This window comes from Gekko japonicus, unplaced genomic scaffold (genome assembly GCF_001447785.1).
Source record: "Gekko japonicus isolate JY-2015 unplaced genomic scaffold, Gekko_japonicus_V1.1 scaffold809, whole genome shotgun sequence".
Taxonomy (NCBI): Eukaryota; Metazoa; Chordata; class Lepidosauria; order Squamata; family Gekkonidae; genus Gekko; species Gekko japonicus.
Genome location: NW_015172578.1, coordinates 399821 through 410771, shown reverse-complemented (window position 1 = coordinate 410771; position 10951 = coordinate 399821).

Sequence of the window (10951 nt, the reverse complement as noted above, 5' to 3'; positions counted from 1 at the left end):
GGGGGGGAGGGCTCTGCAGCTTACCTGGCTGCTTCTTGCTCTGACTGAGGCCTGCTGTGAGCAGGGGGTGGTGCTTGTTGCATGTGCCCACCCCCTGGGCTCTTTACTGCCAGAGCTCCGCTCCTGTGCGCTCCTGCAGGAAATGACCCCTGCAAGTATGTATCTGAAAGTGAATATAAAAATGGCTGCCTTCACTTTATGTCAAAACTTGTCAATACTGCCATTTGTTTGGTGGAAAATAAATAGAAAAGGTCACACTAGATGGTACACAACTCTCCACAGCAATAATGGTAATGTTGGAGTTCAGAAGTAACCTCCAAACGTTTCCTCTACAGGACCTTCCCCTTTGCAGAATGAGGTGGTAAAATTTGGAAGTTTAGAACAGGATATAGCACTTCATGCACAGGGGAGGGAGGATCTTAATGCTTTTCCAAATAAAACATACCTGGAAAAATAGCACATCAGGAAGAAAGGTTTCATTCTAGCCAGATTTCTCTGTGTGGTGTACTTGTTTTCTGCCTAGGGTTGCCAAATGGCACTCACCTCCTTGGCGGGGGACTCCTGGGCAGCTCCCGGTGCGCGCGCCGCATCTACATCACCCGGATGTGACGTCATGACGCCGGGCACGCTGGGGGCAGGACCACAGCCATTTGAGGGGAAAACATAGAGTTTTCCCCTCAAATGGCTGTGGCCCCGCCCCCAGCGTGCGACGTCACATCCGGGTGATGTGCACGCGGGGGTGGGGTTTCCCCCAGGGCCCGATTCCATGGGGGCGGAAATCGGGCCTCCAATGCAGGGGGAAATCCCCCCCCGGGGGGATTTGGCAGCCCTATTTCTTCCTACAAGGGGTGTGGGGGGGTATATCCACTCACCTGCAAACTGCAGTGGTATAATCCATTCTATCTCCTCAGCTCTCTGTGTCCCCATTACCCCCTCATTTGCCTGAATGTGCAGACCAGGCTTCAGACTCACTGAACATGCAAAATGTACTAGCCAGTAGAGGTGGGTCAAGGCAATCCACAAATATAATCTCTGACTGAAGCAGGTCACAGGGCAGCATTTCCTATGTATTGTTGGTTTTGATTACTTCTATGTGAAAATCAATGCTGTATTAATCTTTTGGCTACTTGTTGATAGTGAGCTATTATGTGAAGTATTCCTTTTAGGGTTAGAATAACAATCCACATATAGCCACTGAGAGAGCCACACTGATACTCCTGCATAACATTTGGGGGATAGGGGAAGTATGCCAAGATCTAGGCTTTCATTTAAGGCCAGGTGACAGTTGCACTACCAAATGTAGGTCATTCCAATTCAAGCTAGCTGATCTTTAAATGGAAATGCTAGAGACTGAGCATGGAAATTTATTCATGCAAAGGTTCACCCAGTGAGTTATCTAAAATGTTCACAGTGGGTGTGTTCTTTACTCTCTCTGAAAACAAAGATATTACAAAAAGAATTAGACTCAGGGTTTCCATCTTTAATTTTTTAGAAATATTCCAACCTCAAAAATCAATCACAGTGGGATTGTGCTCAACCCATATGTGTGCAAAGAGTTCCCAGAAGTTGCTAGGGAAATGGTTACTGTTCAGATGCCTGTGCATATATTTTGGATGAAGTATACACACTCACATGGATTATTTAAGGGTGCTGCCTACTGATCCCAGTAAAAAGCAACAAGTAACTAATAGCTGGATAATAGCTAGTCTTAGGGGAGTATGTAAGGGTGGTTGTGGAGAGGAGCTGGGAGCATGCAGATTAGGCAAAACCATAAAGGCATGCAGAAGGTGAGGAAACCAGGGGGCAGGTGGTGGGAGTGGTGCTACTATCCTGGAAGAAAGATCTGGATTGTACATTGAAACTACCTCTTGGCCTCATGTTCTAAGGGAAGGCATCATGAAAAAGGTAACTTTGAGCTAGTTACTTGTTGTCAGTCCAAGCTACCCACATAGTTATTGTGAGGATAAAACGATGAAGGGAGAACCATGTACACTACTTGGAACTCCTGGGAGGAAGTGCAGAATAAAAACCTACTAGTTAGAAAGACAAGAACATCAAAACCCATGCTTCAATATCACTTGTTGCATGTGATGTGTTTCTGCAATTCATTTTCAAGAAGCTGGGTATACCATGCAAGGTACTATTTAAAATAATTATTTTAGATATAGTATCTTTTGTTGTTCAGTTGCACAGTTGAGCCCAACTCTTCGTGACCCCATGGACCAGATCACGCCAGGCCTTCCTGTCTTTCGCCGTCCTCTGAAGTTTGCTCAACTTCATGTTCGTTGCATCTATGACACTGTCTAACCATCTCATCCTTTGCCGTCCCCGTCTTCTTTGACCTTCAATCTTTCCCAGCATCAGGGTCTTCTCCAGTGAGTGCTCCCTTCTCATTTGGTGGCCAAAGGATTTGAGCTTCAGTTTCATTATCTGGCCTTCCAGGGAACAGTCAGGGTTGATTTCTTTTAGGATTGACTGATTTGATCTTCTTGCAGTCCAAGGGACTCTCAAGAGTCTTCTCCAGCACCATAGTTCAAAAGAATCTATTCTTCGGCGCTCGGCCTTCCTTATAGTCCAACTCTCGCAGCCATACATGACTACTGGGAATACCATTGCTTTGACCATGCGGACTTTTGTTGGCAGGGTGATGTCTCTACTTTTTATCATGCTGTTTAGGTTCGCCATCGCTTTCCTCCCAAGGAGCAGGCGTCGTTTAATTTCATGGCTTCTGTCACTGTCTGCGGTGATCTGGGATCCCAGGAACGTGCAGTCTGTCACTACTTCCATGACTCCCCCTTCTATTTGCCAAGGAATGATGGGGCCGGATGCCATGATCTTAGTTTTTTTGATGTTGAGCTTCAAGCCCACTTTTGCGCTCTTCTCTTTTACTATAAGCAAGAGGCTCTTTAGGTCCTATAGTATTTACACAAGATAAATTATTTTCTGCTGTTATTCCCTATTATTCAGAAGTTAATTCATGATTAGAATGCTATGTTCCTATGAAGGTCTCTTCCTTCCAGTGGTAGGCAGCATGTGCTTGTAGAGAAGATCATCTGCTTGCTCAGTTCCGTAACTAACAAATGGCTCTAACATTAAGAAGGATGAGTTGGCAGAAGTATGAATAACAGGTAACAAATTGCAGGGAATTTCAGGTTCCTGATCTTTATGGTTGCAACACCGAAATACTCTTATCAATTTTTTCTCCCATGTAACTGAACCTGTGGTTATTTTATTCTCATGGTGTTAATCAGAATGCCCATGTTGTGTTTTTAGCTTTGAAAAACACCTGTTTCAAAATCCTAGAAGAATACCATTTATCTTTTCGTTGTCCCATTAATATATTGGCTTGACTGTAGAAATCAGAGTCTAGGCTACAGTTCCTTCTCTCAACATTTGGAAGTAGGGCAAATTTCTCTTAAGGTGGTATGGATAGAAAGTATCCGCCCAAAAGAAGGAATTAGCATCTGTTGGTTACTTGTAAACATCCATATTTATTTTTCTTCCCTGCTTTTTAACAATTACATCAAGAAAGTTGGTGCCGGATTCAGTATAACAAATATCAAATGTGATGGTCATATGAATGGTATTAATAAACTGATCAAGTTGAACAAAGAGTTTATTCTCATGCCATTTTTTGTTCCCTTACCTTTCACCCCCCCCATAAAGTGCACAACATGTTTGCTGTCAATATATCAGCATTATACACTATATATAGATTATAAGTAAAACAAAGGTTTCCCTTGCACGAAAGCTAGTCAAATCCGACTGGAGGGGGCGGTGCTCATCTCTGTTTCCAAGCTGAAAAGCCAGCGCTGTCTGAAGATGTTTCCATGGTCATGTGGCCGGCATGACTAAACGCCGAGACACACAGAACACTGTTACCTTCCCAATGAAGCCATACCTATTTATCTACTTGTAATTTCTTGCTTTCGAACTGCTAGGTTGGCAGGAGCTGGAACTAGAGATGAGAGCTCACTCTGTCACGCGTCACTAGGGTCTCAAACTGCCAAGCTACAGACCTTCCGGTCTGCGGCTCAGTGTCTTAACCTCTGAGCCACTGCAGCCCCTATATAGATCATAAGGGATATACAAATAAAATTCCATATAAAATGTGCACGGGGAGGGGCCGTGGCTCAGTGGTAGAGCATCTGCTTGGCATGCAGAAGGTCCCAGGTTCAGTCCCCGGTATCTCCAGTTAAAGGATCTGGCAGTAGGTGATGTGAAAGACCTCTGCGTGAGACCCTGGAGAGCCGCTGCCAGTCTGAGTAGACAATACTGACTTTGATGGACCAAGAGTCTGATTCAGTATAAGGCCGTTTCATGTGTTCATGTGCATGAAAAACTATATTGTGTATATACTATACAAGTGAATACCAAATAATCATAATAAAAAATCCCACCCAGAAAACCTATACTATCAACAAATGAATATCAGAAGAAATTAAATAAGCGGCATTTTCTCATCCCCACAAATTGTCAGTTACTTAGTTTGTTATATTTTGACCAACAGGGAATGGGGGATTTGATCCCTTCCCTCAAACTGCAACATCACCTGGGAAATCTATGCATGGGGCATGTGTTTCTCCAGATTTTATTGTTGCAGTAATTCGTTTTGCTTCAGTTTTATCAACGTAGCTGTCCTGAAGTAAGTGAACTACCAGCACTTCTGTCTATTCTGTGAGACGTTTAATGGAGGACAGTTACATTGCAGACTAAATCTTAAAATTCCTTCTGAATAAAAATAAAAAAATAAAGTGAAGCAGCATGGGTTATTCACTTTAAATGTAGCTACTGTTCAAGAACAGGCATCCTAGTTACTTTTTTTAAAATAACTTAATTGCTTTTCAAAACATTTGTGGTAAGAAGGAAACTCAAAATGAATTGAACAAAAGCTCCATTCATGTTAATGGCAATCCGCATTAACACGGCCATGACTGAGCGGAGGAAGGGTGTTCATGGGGAGAAAGCAGAGGACCCGTAACCAAGAATTCTAGACTCTTATACTGATTCTGCTAGTGGGTTTCTTGAGACTACACTTTACTGCACTAAGGAGTTGAAGGTAAAAGAAATTTCTTTTTTTGGGGGGGAGGTATCAACTCAATGGTTGCAATGATATTTGCAAAAACCTTTATCTTTTTTAAAAAAAAAAAAAACTCCACAGAGTGCTATATTCTTTACATGAGCACACAACCTAACCTGAATTATATTGCTTCATCTGTATTGCTTTATGACATGTTTCTGAATGATATGAACACATCATGTAACCACTACCAGGCAATGATAATTTATGCTTTCATGTATTTTATTTTGTTGTCTTCTTAAGAATATAAGAAGAGCCATGTTGGATCAAACCCATGTTCTATCTAGTCCAAAATCCTGTCTCACACAGTGACAAACCAGTTCCTCTGGAGGTCCACCAATCAAGGTACAGAGGCTGAGGCCTTCTCCTGATGTTGTCTGCTGGCTCTGGGATTCAGAGGATGAATGTCTCTGAATGCGGAGGTTCCCCTCAGCCACCATCGCTAGTAGCCACTGATCGACCATGAATCTGTCTAATCCCCTTTTAAAGCTTTCTATGCCTGTGGCCATCACTACATCCTCTGGCAGTGAATTCTTTGTTTTAATCACTTACTATATAAAGAAGTATTTCATTTTGTCCATCCTGAATCTACTGCCCATCAGTGTCATTAGATGTCCTTCAGTTCTAGCATTTTGGGAGAGAGAGAAAAAGATCTCTTTTTCAACTCTCTCCGCCCTGTGCATAATTTTATAAACATCTATCATGTCACCCTTTAGTCGTATTTTTTCTATACTGAAAAGTCCCAGACTCTTCAGTCTTTTCTTATAGGGAACCCCCCTAATTGTCTTGATTGCCCTCGTACAGCTCTGTGATGTCCTTTTTTGAGGTACAGTTAACAGAACTTTACACAGGATTCCAAATGAGGCTGCACCATAGATCAATAAGGGGCATTATAATATTGGCTGTTTTATTTTCAGTTCCGTTCCTAATAATCCACAACATAGTTTGGCCTTTTTCACTGTTACAGCAAGCTGGTTGACATTTTCATTGAGCTATCTACTATGACCCCAAGATATTTTCACCTCACAGTCTCAGCAAGTTCAGACACCATTAGCTATTCTTGGAGTGGGGATGTTTTGTCCAATGTGCATCACCTTACATTTACCAACATTGAACTTCATCTGCCATATGACTGCCCACTCACCTAGTTTGAGGAGATTCTCCTAGAGCTCTTCACAGTCATCCTTGGTTTTCACCATCCTGAATAATTTGGTGTCATCTGCAAACTTGGCCACCACTGTACTAGTACTGGCCCTAATACTGATACTTGTGGTACCCCACTGCTTACTTTCCTCCTTTGTGAGAATTGCCCATTGATTTCTACTGTTTGCTTCCTGTCATTTAACCAGTTTTAAATCATAAGAGACGGGGGTCATTTTGTAAAAAAAGAGCTAGGGGAACTCATTAGCATAACTCATTAGCATATGCCACACCCCCTGACATCAGGGGCCCGGCGGTGGACCTACAAGGCCAGCGGGAGTGTGAGGAAGCCCTGCCAAGGCCCTCCCTGGCCCCAGGCAGGAAGGGGTGGGGAGAGGCGGGGAGGAAGCAACTTACCCTCCCTCTTCTCCTGCCTCCTCCTGGCTGAATGAGGGCTGGAAGCGGGGCGGCCGGAAGCAGGGGGTGGGGCTTTGTCATGTGCCCCGCCCCCTGCACCTCACCCAGGGGAACTGCATTCCCCCACGTTCCCCCCCCAAAATGACCTCTGATAAGAGAACCCATCCTCTTATCCCATGACTCCTCTGTTTACTGAGCTTACTCAGGAGTCTTTGGTGAGGTACCATATTAAAAGTCCTGTGAAAGTCCAAGTATATAATGCCTATTGGGTCACTGTTGTCTACATGCCTGTTCACTTTCTTAAAAAACTCCAGAAGGTTGGTGAAGCAGAACTTCCTTTTGAAAAGCCATGCTGATTTTCCCTCAACAGGCTTTGTCCCTGTATGTGCCTAACAATTCTATCTTTGATGACAGTTTCTACTAATTTGCTTGGGACACACGTTAGACTGACTCGCCTGTAATTTTCTGATTCCCCTCTGTATCCCTTTAAAAAAAAATGGTATCTGGTACAGTGGCTGAATTTAGTGATAGGTTACATATACAGGGTAGTAGATCAAGTATCTCATATTTCAGTCCCCTAAGAACTCTTGGTTGTATGCCAAAAGGATGTGGAAATGTATCATTTTTAAAAATCAGAATGTCATCTCTTGTTATCTCAATTTGACTCAGTTCTTCAGACTCCCTTCCTGAAAACATTGGCTGTGGCTTGGGTACGTGCCCCACACTTTCCAGAATGAACACCGAAACAAACAAAAAAATCATTGAGTTTCTGTGCCATGTCCCCATTACTCTTTCACAGCCCCTTTATTCCTTTGTCACCCAAAGGCCCAACTGCTTCTCTGGTTGGTTTTCTGCTCAAATATATATATATATGTTCGTTTTGATGCTTTTAGCATCCTGCTCCTCAAATTCTCTTTTTGCATGCCCAATTATTGACTTACATTTTGCCAGAGCCTGTGGTCCTTTCTGTTCAATTCATTGGGGCAGACCAAAGATGCCTCTTTACTTTTTACTTAAGTCTCTTTACCTAAAAGAAACCTCTTTACTTTTCTATAGCTTCCTTGATTTGCATTGTTAATCATGCAAGCATTCTTTTTATACTTGGCAGTGCCTTTCCTAGCCTGGGGGAATGCATTCTGGCTTGTTAACATTGTTGATTTTTCATAATCTTCAAAAGCCCATGAGAACTTGTAGTGTGACGGTCGTCAAGGCATATCTATGTTTTAACGAAATACGCAACATTTTATAGTAATCTCTTGTTTAGCTCTACATTGTTGACAGCACACTCTGAGGGAAGCTGGATAAAGAAATGTGTTGTTTAAATATTACCAGTGGGGTGTACAGGAAATGTGCATTCTATCCCCCTGCTTTTGTTTTCTTCCCCCTCTTCCCTTCTCAAATAATCCTCTACCCCCTCTTTCTCCCCCTCCCCTGAAAGCCTAACCCCCATTTTTTCTCACCCCTTTCCCTTCTTTCTTAATCTTCCCCCCTCTATTCCCCCCTCCCCTTCCTTGAAAATCTCCCCTTTCTCTTCTCCTTCTCCATCAATCTCCGTCACTATTTCTCCCTCTCCCCTTCTCTGACAATCTACCCCCTCTTCTCCCCCTTCTCCCCCTTCTCTGTCAATATTCCCCTATTTCTCTTTCTCCTCCTGGCAGGGAACCACCTGGGTAGCAGAGCCCCCAGGAGCTGGAAGGGCACTCTGGAGCCACCAGATTGGTAGCAGGGCCACTGGGAGCTGCTACGTCAGCCGTGCAGGGTAAGTAATCTGCACATGCGTAGATAACATTATTGTTGGGTGGATTTAAACCCCCCAATATCACTTTTTTACTTTAAAGATTTTTCTGCAAGTCTGGTAACTCCTCCAAGTTTGGAGAAAAAATATTTCTCTCAGTTTGGGTCGCATCCACAGTTTTAGATATCTGCAGATCTGCTCGCACTTGAGAAATATTTACATAGATTATGTCAACAGCTTTTCACATTCTGAATGTTAATCAAATTGTGTGACAAGTAATACTCATTGCCAATTGACCCTAAACTTTTGCACAAATGAAAAAGGAATCATATAAATATTCCCAGGAGCAACAACAGCACTTTCAGAAATAACAGAAAATGAAGTAATGACCCAGTGGTTAAAGGGTACAAGTATTTTGAGTCAAAGTTTTGAAACTCTGATAATGCTCTTCCATTCAGATTCACGTGGAAGTAAATCTTATCCATTTTAATTAGCTTACTTTAGTTGTTTATATTACAAGATTCTGCTTGTATTCAGAAATCATCCACACAATAAATATTTTAGTTCACACACAAGAAAGATTTGTACCTGAGAATATCTACTTCTATTCCCTGAATGAAATCTTAATCTGGAAAAAGGTACCCATATTAAGTGTTAAAGGACTGCTCTTTTATGAGTCACATATTCTTCTTATTCACAAATTATTTGTATTCCAGATGTATTGATTTATTTACTTATTTAGACCAGTCAAGTGGTGAGTTGAACCTGGGTCTCTCTCAAGGAAACCAGAGTAATAGAGATTCAACCCCCATAGGTTAGCTAAAGAAATGACAGCTTGTCCACAACCATCCAAGGACATTTACAACTGAGGAAAAGATTCTGCTGGGTTTTTGTTGGGATTGTTGTGTATCCAATTGTTGTGTTGGGTTTTTGTTGGGATTGTTGTGTATCCAATTGAGTCTGAACAAGGTATTGTAAACTGACCTATCAGAACAAAGGAAGTTTTGGAGGGAAGCAAAGTGATTGGTCTTTATGTACAGTTTCTGATTGGATATTATCTGACATGTGGGCGTGGCTTTCCAAGCCTGGACTGTTTAAAAAGGAGCCTGTTGCTCTATTGTTTGTCTCATTCTGGTTCTTCTGACTTCGTGTTCAATAAAGCTGTTATCACTGTTCACCTGCTGCCTCGAGTCTCGTATCTAACAGTTTTCTACTTTTTAATCACATTTTTACCTCATTCTTGGGTTCAGGCCCTAACTTGAAAGGGCCAAGCTAGCCCAGTCTCATCAAATCTTGGAAGCTAAGCAGAGTCAGTCTTGATGAGCAGTTGAATGGGAAGTCCAGGTTTGCTATGCAGTGGCAAGCAATACCAAGGCACCTCTGTTTATCTCTTGCTTTGGAAATCATATGGTGTTGCCATCAAGTCACTGTGACTTGATAGCAGTTTCCACTACCACTTGGTTTCAGGGAGCTCCCATCCCACCAGTATCTTTTCTTCACAAAACCCCATGAGGAAGGTTAGGCTGAGAGAGAGTAACTGTCACCAAGTTTCAAATGTACAGAGCACTGCACTATTCTTGCCATTCTTGAGGTAAAAGCTATGGTGTCTATGGTGTAGCTCAGAGTCAGAGCCTTAGTTTTATTTTCCATTAATACAGAGACAACATGTACATTTGTTTGTCTTTAATAAAGCACATGCAATTTGTTTATATAGAAAATCATAATATTTTCCGTTAGATTCAAGGAGAGAAGGAAGAAGGAGTGATGCTGCTTTAAACCTTATTTCCATCTTCTGTTTTTGGGTAATTTTAATTAGTCACTCCAGTAAAATTCAGCCACATTAACCAACATTTGATTTGGCCTCAGTGATGAAAACAGTCTAATAATAGATTGGAAACAAATGCCTGAGAAGCTTGTCTTGATACCAAATTAAATACTGAATTTTTCCTTAATTGCGCATATAGAGAAATAATGGGCCAAAATACAGGGCTTGGTACTGATGATGGAAGCTTATAATAAAGATGTACGTATGGCTGTGATAGCCCACCTTAGCTCTCCACCAACCTCTCTTAGGTTGTCTTTGCATAGTGAAGGAAGTACGATGCCACCCAAAATTTTACCTAAAGAAATAATAAAAGATAATTTGCTTAGCTCCTTCTTAATTCAGCATTTATATAACAAACATATTTTTATATTTATTTCATTTATTTATTTATATTGGGATTTATATCCCGCCCTACCCGTACGGCCCAGGGCGGCGAACAAGTGGCAACTCCGGAAATAAAACATAGGTTACAATTAAAACATCAGTAATACAAGCTAAAATGGTGCTCTACAGTTGGTTATAAAAGTTCATTTTAAAAGTTCAAGATGGTAGATGTCACTCACTGGCGGCCGATAGTGTAAACGCAGGAGCGCCAGGATGATGTTCCTCTTCTGGGCAACGACTGCCCCCATCCAAGGCCAGGTAGATGGCAAGTCGGCCACGTTGGTGGTATAGTGGCAGTGGCGGCGGCTCCTACTCAAATGCCTGGCGGAAGAGCTCCGTCTTGCAGGCCCTGCGGAACTGCACTAGGTCC